Source organism: Crinia signifera, chromosome 6 (assembly GCF_055691185.1).
Source record: "Crinia signifera chromosome 6, ASM5569118v1, whole genome shotgun sequence".
In the NCBI taxonomy this organism is placed as follows: domain Eukaryota; kingdom Metazoa; phylum Chordata; class Amphibia; order Anura; family Myobatrachidae; genus Crinia; species Crinia signifera.
In genome coordinates, this window is record NC_139222.1 from 139,068,155 (window position 1) to 139,082,406 (window position 14,252).

A 14,252-nucleotide genomic window follows, 5' to 3' on the forward strand; every position below is an offset into this window, starting at 1 on the left:
ATTGCACATTCTCATATACACCTGACTCATTTTCAGAGTATGATAATATACTTTCTCATAATTCCCAACATGGCCCTCTCCAAGAGGGTCACAATGCTCTGCTCTTCGGCCTCCCTCTTAATTTATGATCACCATCAACTGTGGTGAATCACCTGTCTTATTAGTTAACTTGTTCAACACAGGTGATGGCAATCATACATTATTATTATTATTATTATTATTATTATTATTATTATTATTATTTTATTTATAAGGTGCCACAAGTATTTCACACCGCCCTACAATGGAACAGTACAAGGAGACAAAACTTAAAATTACAGTAAATAAATAACAAAAATAGAGTACAGGTAAAACAAATGCCCCAGTTCAATACACAGTACAGCTTAAATGTACAGTAAGTAGTGAGGACTTGATCAACGTGCTACTAGGGGCTGGTGGGCAAAGACTGAGATGAGTATGCGGACGAAGATGGTCACTAAGTGTTTGAGTATGGGAGAGCTGTGAGTAAAATGTGAAGAGAAGAGGGCTTTGACAACAGGAGGGAAGAGGGTCCTGCTCTGTAGAGCTCACAATACATTGGGCCAGATTCTCTAAGTTTTAAAAGTGATAAAATGGAGAGTGATAAGCAGCCAGCCAATCAGCTCCTACCTGCCATGTCACAGACTGTGTTTGAAAAATGTCAAGCCGGAGCTGATTGTCTGGCAGTTTATCACTCTGTATTTTATCACTTTTGAAGCTTAGAGAATCTGGCCCATTAAGAGGGAAGTCCAGAAGCAAAACATTGTGTCCCTCATGTTGGGAGTTATGTTTTCTGCTTTATTTTTTTACACTTATGCCGCTTCCGGACATTTGACCTAGTATTTGCTGGGTCTGTCAAGTCCCTCAAATACCTAGGTATCCGCTCCATCAGTTTCCCAGGTCTCAGCTCCAGGTTGCTTTGTTTCACATCTGCAGAAAACCCAAGTTGATGTGCTTTCACATGCAAAAACCTGGGATAGCTGCATGTGTAAGTGTGATAGCTGCATATGTGAAATGGGTATAACTGTACTAACCAACTGCAATCACCTCTGCTAAATTAGTTAATGAGGTCTTTCATACGGCAATTAGGATAAAAATGGGAAACGCAGACACAAACTAATTGCACTTTGAATAATATCAGATAAGCAGCTGTACACTAATATAGCCAGATTAAGGCTGCATACACAGTGTGCAATTGTTGGCACTTTTGTAAGCGAGCTGTATAGATCGCTTCGAAATGAAGCACACATCGCCCAGTGTGTATACCACATAGCGATGTTGATGCATGGTTCCGGGCCTCGCCATCGCCCGCTCAAATCTTTCAGTCAAGATCAGTGGCGTAACTATATAATTTGCGCCCCCCCGCCAAACTTTTTCGGCGCCCCCCCCTCCCCTCCCCTCCCCATACCCATACCTGACAGAGCGCTGCTCCAGTCTCCGCTGCTGCCCGGCCGCATCTGTGGTCACTGTCCCGTCACTCGCTCCCGGCGCCGGCTCCTGCTGATAATGAAAAGAGACTCTTAGAAAATGGCTGCTAAAACTGTCTGCAATACGGGGGCAGCCATTTTCTAAGTGTCACTTTTCATTATCAGCAGGAGCCGGCGCCGGGAGCGAGTGACGGGACAGTGACCGAAGATGCGGCCGGGCAGCAGCGCAGCGGGTAACTATAGCACCGCAGCCCCCCCGGCGCCCATAGTTACTCTGCGCCTCCCCGCCATGGCGGGGGCTGCGGTGGCCTAGTTACGCCAGTGGTCAAGATCTAGATAGATTGCCTGCATGTGCATAAAGAACGCAGTGGTTAGCACAGATCACTCAGCACACACATGGCTAGGTGTGTATAGATCAATTGGGCAGATGTATTAAGCCTTAACGAGATAAATGCAAGAGTGATAAGGAGAGATAAACGTCCAGCCAATCAGCTCCTTACTGACTTTTTTCAAACACAGCCTGTAACATGGCAGTTAGCAGGTGATTGGCTGAACGTTTATCTCTCCTTATCACCCTTGGATTTATCTCTTGTTAAGGCTTAATACATCTGTCCCAATGTGTGCTGAGCTATCTGTGCTAACTAGATCGCTCAGCAAATCAGTTAAAACACACATCGCCCCGTGTATATGGGTTTAAAGGGACTGTATATCATTGTTGGCATTCAGGGCCCTGAAAAGTATAAATCCTTATAATTGTGTATTTTTTAAAATAAAATATTTTTATTTATTTAGAAGAGTATATAGCGAAATGACGAAGAAAATAAATACACGTACCAAGGTATAAACACCATAACATGTAAGCCAGAAGGTAACAATAAGCAGTGGTATCAGATGATAGATTGACAATGTATGGGTCAACAGTCAAAAGGTAGACACCGTATGGTTGTCTTAGGTTTACAAGTACAAAAGGATGACATGACAATGGTGAGCATATGTTTTGGGGATTTTCACATTTTGTCAACATTTGCTTTGTTTACTTGTTGACTTTTACACACTGTCATCCTTCTGTACCTGTTGCATGTTGACCATTTGGTGCGGTAGTGAATACTTTTCTGAGAGCATGATACATAGACGCAGGTAAGAGGATAAAAAAGGGGTAAATTACCGAGGGCAAGCAAAGCAGTTGGGTGAGAGAAGGAAGGTAATTAAAAGGATCCTTTTTGTAATTCCTTGAATCAGTATTCTGACCACCGACATCCCCACTGCCACTCATCCATATATATATATATTCCAAGACTTTAAGAGCATTTTCTGAAATTGATTTTTTATAGTAGCTGCAGTTAAGTGAATGATGGCCCATTCTTCAGGGTCTGCACCGACACCCATTCCCACACAAGCTTGTGAGCCTTTTCAAGAGGCCAGTGATAAGAAAATTGTGAATATATAAACATAATAACTTAAGCAGGGAACCCTGGTTGAAATGGATCTGGACCTCATAGAGTATTATAGAATTGTTAGACTGTAAGTATATGAAAACAGCTCTACAGGCAATGTAAAGTGTAGAGCCAATGGATTTTGACATCAGGAAATGAGCGCAAAGGCATGGTAGCAATAGGGAAGAGAATACGACAGCTTAGTGCATACACAACATCATTTATGTTCAATATGATCACTAAAAGCCTTGTGATTTAAGCTTTACATAAAAGCTGAGTACTTCTTCAGGGGGTGAAGAAGAACGAAGATCCGATCTATGCAAACAAAAACCCAAAACAGACAGCAAGAATTTAATAGTGGGGAATGATTTTGCACAAGGGGATCCACTTAATGGTGAGGACCATAATAATAATAAGCTGTACAGAGAGAATACCTGAAGGATATCTGCCTCAATGGTGGTCCATACTCAGTGTTGTTGCGGGAGTGGCACAATATACATTGCATTAATAATATAGGTTTAGGAAATCAGGCATTCCCAAACCCCTCAGAATATCCTATCTGAAGATTTCAAATTTTCATCTGGGGCTTCTTGTCAGCCCAATTAAAGGCAATAAGAGGCCGTAGAACATTATTTAAGGTTTTCAACATTATGGGCATGTCTGCCAGAGATAAAGCAGCCTAGGGACAATATTCATCTTGGCAGCTGCAGTTCGACCAAATCAGGTAATAATCAAATTTTTCCCGGGAGGTAAGTTCAGTGTGAATGTCTGCTAATAATAAAGGAAAGTTGGCGGCATGTAAAAAGGGCCATGCCATTCTATCAAAGGCTTTTTCAGCATCAAGGACTACCACCAGGTTGGTCACGGTTTTGAGCATTATACATCAGTTAGACAAGTATTGTCCACAGCTGGTTTATTTGGTAAGAAATCATTTGGGGGCTATTTTTTGAAAAGCTCTTGTTGGGACAGCGGCTCAATTAGGACCCTCGCAAAGAAGAGGTTGGCAGGATATCGCTATGATTTTACTGCCAGCTGTGATTCTGCCCATGCGCAAGCACACAATGCCATAGCCTGGAGATGTGGAGAATGGAGGCTGACTAGGTTGGCAGAAGATCAAAGAAGGACAAGGAGGTTCACACCAGCTGAAGATAGTGTTAGCTTACAGGGTGAAGATCCAAGAAGAGATGATTTCAGAGCTTGTTAAATTAGCCCATTCTGCAGTGGCCACTGCGAAAAATGGAGACTGTACTATTCTGCTTTAGTTGGCTCAGTGCAGTTGATATCTTCTTTAGCTACTTCTAAATAGCAACAATGTTTATGTCATGGGGACATTGCTATTTCTACAAGCTTTTAGAGCCTCAAGCCCTCCATTAATAGGCTTTGCACACAATGGTTAAGCCATACTTACCATCTCTCCTTGGTTTCCGGGATACTCATGTTGGGGACAACACTCTGACATTCTGTCCATGTTTCCGGTGAAGTGCGTAGGCCCACAATAATACCAATGGCAGCTTCATGTCCATGACTCTCCCACCTAGACCTCCAGATACAAAACTTAAGAAATGATGAGATAGATCTACTGTACATACTTATCTACCTTTGCCTATTACAAATGTGTGATGAGATTTCCTACTGAAGTTATGGGGACAGAGTTAAATCATCTATATTATGGTTAGTGCAGAAATGTACCAAGCTCTAGTTAATGATGGTACAGATGATAGACAATGTCCAGGTTGATAGTCACTAGCTTGACCACTAATGGTCGACAGTGACTAGATTGACACAAAAAAAGGGATAACATACCTAAGATCGACACTGCCAAATGGTCGATACAAGCTTATGGTCGACATAGGCAAGTTCAACAGTCAAAAGGTCAACATGAGTTTTTCATGATTTTTTGGTGTCTATATAATCGTACGTCAACATGGACACCAAATATATGTACCGCTTCGCTCGCCATCCTTCAGGCACGGTGCCTCTCTGCACTAGGCACACTATATTTATTATATTCTCACTCTATTCCCACTTAGAAAGTAAAGTAAGAATTGTTTTTGTTTTTAAAACTCATGTCAACCTTTTGACTGTCGACCTTGCCTATGTCCACCATAAGCATGTGTTGACCTTTTGGCAGTGTCAACCTAAGGTATGGTAAAAGGTAGTTATTTAAGGTGCTGGTTGGGTAATAGAAAAAATAAATAAAAATGGTAAATAAAAATATAAAGGGATTTGGAAAAAAATAGTTGAATAAAACAGCAATAAAAATAAAATAAAAATTTATTAATAGTGAATAAGCAGTGACAGAGCAATGTGCTTGCCTGTTGAGAAAAACGGGGTTAGTAAAAATATGTTTACAGCCCTTCTTTGAATATATGGTGGTAGCGTTATTTTTTGAGAGAAAAGGTAGCTCCAGGGAATGGAATGAAGGCGGTCTACAATGTCCCTACAATATCTTTTCCGTTGTATGGGATAGGGCAAGGCAAGTCCGTGATGTAGCGCTTCCTTAGATCTTATTCAATGTCCCGTGGAGCTCCGTGCGGCTTCAGCGATAAAACCGGAAGTTCGGGCAGCGTGTTTCCGGATCACGCTCCCGGCAACCAACGCGTTTCGAGTGTACCACTCTTTGTCAAAGAGTGGTACACTCGAAACGCGTTGGTGCCGGGAGCGTGATCCGGAAACACGCTCCCCGAACTTCCGGTTTTATCGCTGAAGCCACGCTGAAGCCACACGGAGCTCCACGGGACATTGAACAAGATCTAAGGAAGCGCTACATCACGGACTTGCCTTGCCCTATCCCATACAACGGAAAAGGTATTGTAGGGACATTGTAGACCGCCTTCATTCCATTCCCTGGAGCTACCTTTTCTCTCAAAAAATAACGCTACCACCATATATTCAAAGAAGGGCTGTAAACATATTTTTACTAACCCCGTTTTTCTCAACAGGCAAGCACATCGCTCTTTCACTGCTTATTCACTATTAATTAATTTTTATTTTATTTTTATTGCTTTCTTATTCAAAAAATTTTTTCCAAATCCCTTTATATTTTTATTTACCATTTTTATTTATTTTTTCTATTACCCAACCAGCACCTTAAATAACTACCTTTTACCATAAACCATACCATTAAGGCTGCTCAAAATCCCAGCGCAGTTAAACTAACACGATTATCAACCTAAGGTATGTTGACCCCTTTTAGGTATCGACCTAGTGACTGTTGACCTAGACATTGTCTATCCACTGACTGCATACCACTCTAGATCCATAGGATCCATTTGTGGCAACACTCATGCATAGATAGCCAGCACACCGGGTCCCAAAGGAGAAGTGTAGGGATCGCATTATCGATCCCTTAACTTCTTAGACACCTTGTCTTCATCTTCTTCTTCCTATTATTATTGTTATTATGATTATTCCGTTGGATTTGATAAGAGAATACGTTCTTAAGGACACAATATTTAGTGCTAAAGTAGGACATGTGTGAAGATATTAGTCAGATTTTGTTGGCTGCTGAAATAGTTTTGAGTGAAGTAGGATCTGAACGAAGGCTGGACACCTGTCTGCTGCTCTCAGTGTCTCCCCAGGCAGAAAATGCATGGGCTCTGTAGCCCTGCAAGCCCCTAATGCACACTCTCCATTGACCTGTATTTGGAGCATGTATAACGCGGGAATGCGAAGGCTTGCAAAACAATTCTGCACATTATGTGTTTTTCATGGTCATTTTTTTACTCCATTACCCTTCGGACTGCCCGAACCAAGTGTGTGCACACCGGTGACATGCGGTCAGGGTAGGCTGAGCCTGTCATATTCCTGTACACTCCTACGTCTTGACTAAATAATTTTAATAGAACTTAATACATGCAATCTATTATTCATATAATCTTTGTATTGTTGTAATAATTTTTAAAGTCAAAATGGTACTTGTTTAGTTTCACGGCGGCAGCGGGCGAGCGTGCGTCTGAGTCTATCTAAAATCAACTCTATGCCAACGTGGATAGTAGGGGTATGAACTATCTACGTTGGCATAGAGTTAATGTCGTTTATTTTATATAGTTTGGTGAGCGCCGTACCCGGAAGTTCACGGCGGCCATGCTGCCGCCGTGAAACTAAACAAGTACTGTCAAAACTCATAACAAAATCATATATTTGCGTGTGTGAATCTGGCTCCGATAATAGCCAGTGCCTCCCCAGCTGTTGGCCTCACTGTACCTAACCGGTACACACCAATCTAACATCCCCCATAATAACAAAGATTCGAGGTGGAATGCAAATATGGTGCAAAGTAATCTTGTCTTATTTATAGTAAATGTATTACTCCAAATACTAGAGTTATGGTTCCTGTTTGCAGCTTTCTAATAAATGGAGGTTCCGGCACTAACGCATTGTGCCTTCATATATCCAGGGGTGCCTAAAAACCTGACTCGCTTCACAGTGCGATGATCCTCTGATTCCGTTTTGGAATTACCAAGCTGAATTCATGAAGTTTAGTTTAGCAACTTAGTTGCACATAGAAGAAAAATAGATAGAACAATATATAGATAGATAGATAGATAGATAGATAGATAGATAGATAGATAGATAGATAGATAGATAGAATAAAATAGAATAGAATAGAAATGTCTGAGACAGAGACACATTTCCGTAGTCAGGCTGCTAGTGGTGAGGTGGCAATGTCTGTTTTCTGCTTCTACATATAGAAAAAATGCATTCTTTTCTTAGCTGTCATGCTTCAAAAATTAAAGACACATCTCTACCCTGGACAGCTTCCAGCCACGAAGAAATCACAGGGAGGGCCAGGGAAATGCTCATGCAACGTGTCTGCGTGGATGTGTGGGGCTGGACTGAGTTTGACTTGGATGAGATTTCTGGGCAGTACTGTGGTTCTAATTACACTTTATGCTATCACACAATAGTCATAGCCTGGAGCACCATCCCCCAAATTCAACGTGTCAGAGAGAGGGGGTGAAAGAGCTTTCATCTGTCTTTCTGTCTGTCTGTCTATCTAGCTACTCTATCTATCTATTCTTTCAGTTCTACCTTGTAAGAAATGGTAATATTTTACTCTTCTATTTTGTCTATGTATAATTGTGTATATATACTTACAGTTTACATATGTATGTGTGTGTGTGACTGTCTGTGTGTGTGTGTGTGTGTATATGTATGTATGTATGTATGTATGTATATATATATATATATATATATATATATATATATAGATATAAATATATATAGATATAGATATAGATATATACATATATATTTATATATAATTAGTCATATTTTCTTTTTATATATATATATATATATATACATATTGCCATAGTGAATGTGTATGAATCTGCACCAGCTGCTCCCACCTATGAGGTGGAAGCAGTAAAAGTAATAGTTATATAAGAGTTGTTAATATGCAATAAAATGGATGCATTCACGGTCCTCAAATTCCATCACTTTCTAATGCTGGTGGGCAGGTGCATTATAATGATGGTGAAGGGCACCAAGTGAAAGATCTTGGACAGCACCTGGAAATGGCTTCCAGAACTTTGGGCAGGCAATGGTTGACATACCAGCCACCAGTACACAAAAACAGTCACAATCTGTTGGCTACACTGTGCTCTCATGGGAATTTCTGTGGCAGCGCACCTCCAATTGGTGTGCACTGGCTGATTGTTGTTTGGTCTCAGGGTCAAAACTTTAGATCCAGTCATCTTCACTGATGATCTCTCAGACATAGTTTGAGCAACCTGTTGCAGCACCAAGTCACCCAAGCCTCCTTCTGCTCTCAAGTGAGCTGATGTGGCAGCCAGCTTTCAAAAATCTTGCTCAGGCCAAGCTTTTCATGGACTACAAAGCGGATGGATCCTGATGAGTTATCTATGATCTTATCATGGTCACCCTGGCATCTGCCTCAACTTATGTCTGCATGGATAAACAGTGTCCTTGGTGATGACAGACACATGTTGGATACAGCATGTATATTCCAGGGACTGTTCCCAAACCAAAATTCTGTAAACCACTGATACACAATGGTTTGGGATGGTGCTTCCTCCCCAAACGCAGCTCCCCCAAAACTATTGTAGTCATAGATGATCATGGTTCTCCAGTGGCTTCTGTTGAGCTCCATATTGTGGCCCTTATTCTGATTGACGCATACTTTACCGCATACTTTCGGATCGCGTCTTTACGGCGTCTGCGCATGCGTGGAGAACGCAACGCGCATGTGCCACGCCTTGACTCCGTACCTGTTCGGCCAAATCCCGTCCAAAACTGTTCCCCGCAATCAGTCGGGAAATATGGGCGTATTATGGGCGTCATGCGGAATGACACATGGGCGTAGTTTCAAAGTGGGCAAAACGGGGCGGAAACATGGGCGGACACGGGGGAGTACACTTATGTTGGGGGGCGTACATTCGGATACCACTCCGAATGCACGCGATCAAAAAGGGAAGAAATGTGCGGTGTCCACAAGTGTACTATTGCTTTGCGGACACCACTCGTTCATGCGGTAGGCGAACGTACGCCTAATGACTACAAGCATTAACACCTGAACCCAATAGAATCGACTCCTTTACTCATTACTCACTAATAGGACGCTTGTCAGTGCTTTAATTGAAACCATTGCACTTCAATTGCTGTAAGGGTTAATGTGTGCAATGCATGTGTTAGGCATGCTTGTAAGGATATATTGGCATCTAATTGATTCCAATTCCAAATAAGAAGTTTTTTATGAGGATAGGTAATTGAATAAGTGGGTCATGTGATGTATTGCAGAAGATACATAATAGTGGGTTGTTTGGCGTAAATACTCCGCTTACGTGCGGTAGCACCGCTTGGCTCCCATTCGGATGCGGTATTCCCGAGCATACCGTGCAGAATCGGAGTGTTTCTCCCGCACACGCATGGTTTGTATGTCGTCCGTAAACACGCCCTGTTCTTAAAGAGTGAGTCCGTCCGAATGCGGAGGACCCGTGGGCGTTTCTACGGACGATGGCCGCACGCGGCAGAACACCGTGGCGTGCGGACCGCTCCGTAAGAATGCGGGAATATCCGCACCAACCAGAATAAGGGCCTAAGTCTGTGAAGAAAATGAACATGATGACTTATTTGGTGTGTAGTGCCACTTATATACAGTTCTGTGCCTGGACATTTCACATTATCTTTAGTCAGACATTAATGTTCACAACCAGACAGATCGTGTCTAATCTACCTATACACTGCACGGCTGGAAATTTATTGCACACCCCTTGTATATTAAAGCATTATTTAAACGATAAAATACAATAGAAACTACGGAACTGTAAGGGGAGCTGAGTGGCACAGATTAGAGCTGTGCATATCTGAGGCCCAATGTGTTATATTGCAGAGTATGAATATTTGCCTTCCAGTACAGATTCATTACATGACATTCACAAATTGATAACTGTCTATTGCTAAATAAATTTGTGTCACTGTACATATATAGAGGAGCTGCTTCTCCTGGGATCCCATTACAGGAACCCACAAAGATGCACCTGATGTGTAGTGTTGATAGCAGTGGAGTACAATATATGGTGGCCACCATCGCCTTCCCTTTTCTTTGTATATATTGGTTTCCATCCTTACCACTTAGGGGCTTTCATATGTCATTATGTTGCCAAATGACAAGGTGCATTTATGGGTCAACTGATCCTTTAGCTCTTCCACTGGTAGATGTGAGTGGATGTGAGGTTTCAAGGTCTCCCACAATTGTTGAGGAAAGAGGCCTAAGGGGGGGAACACTTGATAAAGTAAAGTAAGCATGGACCACCGCCAGTTTGCAGTCCCTGGATCAACAATGTCTAGGTCAACTACTGATGGTCGACAGTGACTAGCTGGACATTTTAAAATGGTAGACATACCAAAGGTCGACATTGACAGAAGGTTGACACAAGCTTAAGGTGGATATTGGCATGGTCGACCCCCACAAGGTCGACATATGTTTTCCCCAATTTTTTTTGCTGTAAACCGACTTGGTTCATACTTTACTATCCTAGTGGGCATAGAATGAGAAGATAATAGTGTGCCCGAAGCATGGCGAGCAAAGCGTGCCATGCGAGGGGACAAGGTATAATTATAGTGTCCATATCAACATATGTGTATGACATACACACCATTAAACACGTGAAAAAAGCATGTCGACCATTCCCATGTCAATATTAAGCTTGTGTTGACCTTCTATCAATGTCAACCAAAGGTATGTCAACCATTTTCAAGGTGTCGACCTAGTCACTGTCAACCATTACTGGTCAACATCTGTTATTCCGTAATCCCAACACCAAGAGGACAGCTGACTAGCAACAGTCCCATAATGCAATGTTTATTCTCTTTTACTGACCAATGCATACATCACATAAAGTGTATATTGGTTTTAAAAAAATGCATATAGGCAGTATAATGCAGGGTTGCCGACTTTTAAATGCTCCTCTCCGGGAGAAGCCCGGAGAGGAGACTTTCCTTACCCGATCGGGGAGCGGGGCTTGAATGTGATGTCATTAAGCCCCGCCCCCATTATGGGAAATAGGAGAAATGACTGATCTCCATGAAGGGGGCGGGGCTAAATTGACACGTTTGTGCCATTTTAGCTCCGCCCCCTCCTCTGAGACCCGCGGATTGCGGCATTTACATGCCGTGATTCGGGGGGCTCAGGGGGGTCCCTCAGATTCCGGGAGAGTTGCCCACCCTTCCGGGGGGCCGGGAGGGGGACCCGATTTTCAGGAGACTCCCGGGAATTCCGGGAGGGTCGGCAACCCTGGTATAATGTGAATGCAAATCAATAAAATGAGGATAATCCTGCTCTTGGATTTTCCCATAAACATGGAAAAAAATCTTAAAGATTATGTGTACTGGAATAATTCTGTTGCGTCTGCATAAGCTGCACACATGCCACATGTTGACCATAAGTCTGATGGAGGTGATAAATGTCACAGTGTTTGGGGCAAAGACTTGGCCTATGGAAGTTAGAAATGCAAAAATGTATCTGTGTATAGCTACTTTTGAGAGCAAGAGATGTAAAGATGAAACATCCATTTTCTGAGTATTTTTGCATCACCAGAGGAGTCATGGTAGGACTGCATAAACTACAAGAAGTGCAAATGTGCAATAAACCAATACCACTAACCCAGACATTGACCTTCAATGTTTAACCTGCATAAGATTGCTCAAAGCTATTGAGCCTTCTATGGCTTACACTAGCCATACAATTGTCCCATTTAGCCACTTTTCACCCAATTCTGATAGATCAGGACAAGAAATCGCTGAAAAGTGGCCAAATCACAGGTGTTTGACATGTGTCGCAATTCAGTATCTGGTCTCGTGAGCATCGGATTGAAGTTGGAGATCGGACCTGCTTGCATGATCAAACTCCGACTCAGAAGGCCTTCCGGTACCAGGGAATGGGATCGCATTTGATATGCAAATGCAAAAGGAAGCTCCCAGGCGGCTCAAGAGGGATCGGCTACGACTTCTACAGGGAAGAAGTCAAAGTAGTGTATGGGGGCTTTACTCCACAATTGTAATTACACCATGTGCGATTTACAAACATTGGATGCTATCAAATTTTATTGACATGACATAAAGAGAATGATGTTACAAAGAGATTTGGGAACCAAGAAAAAGTGGTCAACTTGCATCCATCCTTCTAGGCTTCCGCATGGCATATTTGCATGTCAATACTGCATAACTTGAATTGTATGGACTGATGTCTTTAGATGACTATAAAAAGCCATATGCCAAGTCTGGTTGTTGCCAAACCTTTGAACTGGTCATGGCTGCATTTATAATCAGAGTTAAAATAAAGCCCACATTATCAGCATATTTATTAAAACAAGCAGAAAATTCCATGTTGATTTCTCAGATAAAGTAGAATTAATATGTCTGAACATGGCAGAATGCACTAATGGCCTTACGGTATCCAATCGACGGACCTGCGATGTCTAGATCAGCCATGTTATGGTCAACCACGCTTAGTCAAACCCGTCAAGTTAGACGCCTAAAGACAGTTGACCGTGTCTTGATCGGAAGTTAGACACCAGCGCTAGAGTGACAGACGTTAGACACCAGAGCTAGAGTGACAGAAGTTAGACACCAACACTAGAGTGACAGTCGGTGGTCACATGGCCAACATGAGTTTTTCTATTATTTTGGTGCCGAATGCCACATGTCGACTTGGTTCATACTTTACTCTCCAAGTTGACATAGAGTTCGATTATAATAGTGTGCTGAGCGTAGCGATTACCATGCCCAAAGCATGGCAAGCCATGCAAGGGGACACTGTGAACATATACAGTGCCCACGGGGACCTCTGTACATGCGAAAAACTCATGTCAACCATTTGACCCTTGACCACGCTCCCATCGCACTAGCGCTATCGTCTAACATCCGTTCCTGTCTATCTAGATGCAGTTGACTATTTTAGCCATCTAACTAAACGTATTTGACCATATTTGATCCGCTATACCATAACCTGGCCTTGCAACTGTTGAACTTATGACCACTTAAACCACTGAGGACCATTGGTGTCTTATAGATTGAAATATAAAGTTAGAGAATACCCATCAGCAAGTTTAATGCTGAGAATGAAAGACGTTTCAATATTTGATTTTTTTAAAACAGATTTACAAAAATACCCTATGCCAAAATATCTCCATTAATTCTATATCATTGTCCTGACTTAAAGATGGTTCATTCACCAGCCACTGTACTCTTACTTGCCTGCTAAACATATATTGTTAGGCATAATTACTGCCTGTGGAAATGAAATGACATATTTCATATATCATTGTGGAGCTTCCAACGTGGCTTCTCTTAAACAGAAACAAATGTGGATTTTTGCCAAAAAAAAAAAAAAGGCGTTCAAGGAAAAAAAATGAAAGAAAGAAAAAGAGAGATATCTTTTAGATTGTAGAATAAAAAAAAAGTATATTAGTTTTATTGTTAATAGACTGCACTAAACGATTCCTGTCTTATATCCTGCACATTACCTGATCATTTATGTTCCATATAGGCAATAAAGTAAATCATTTTACACTTTTGTAATAACTTTTTGTTTCTATAAACATAATGATGTGACTATTGTTTGCCATATTCTTCTGTGACTTTATGCTACAATGCACCTCAACATTGTATATATATATATATAATGTATATTATCACCTCTGGTTACTTGTTTGTTACTGAGTAAAAATAATAGAAAACCCAGGTGTTCTAATGTGCAGAAATGGAAAAACTACTTATAAATCAATAGGGTAAAAACTTGCACATAAAATACTATTGTTTATTTGTACAGTAGAAAAGGACATTAGAATCTTCTTTGCAGCAGAAGTTTTGCTTCGCTGCTATAACCATTATAATAAAAGAAATGTCC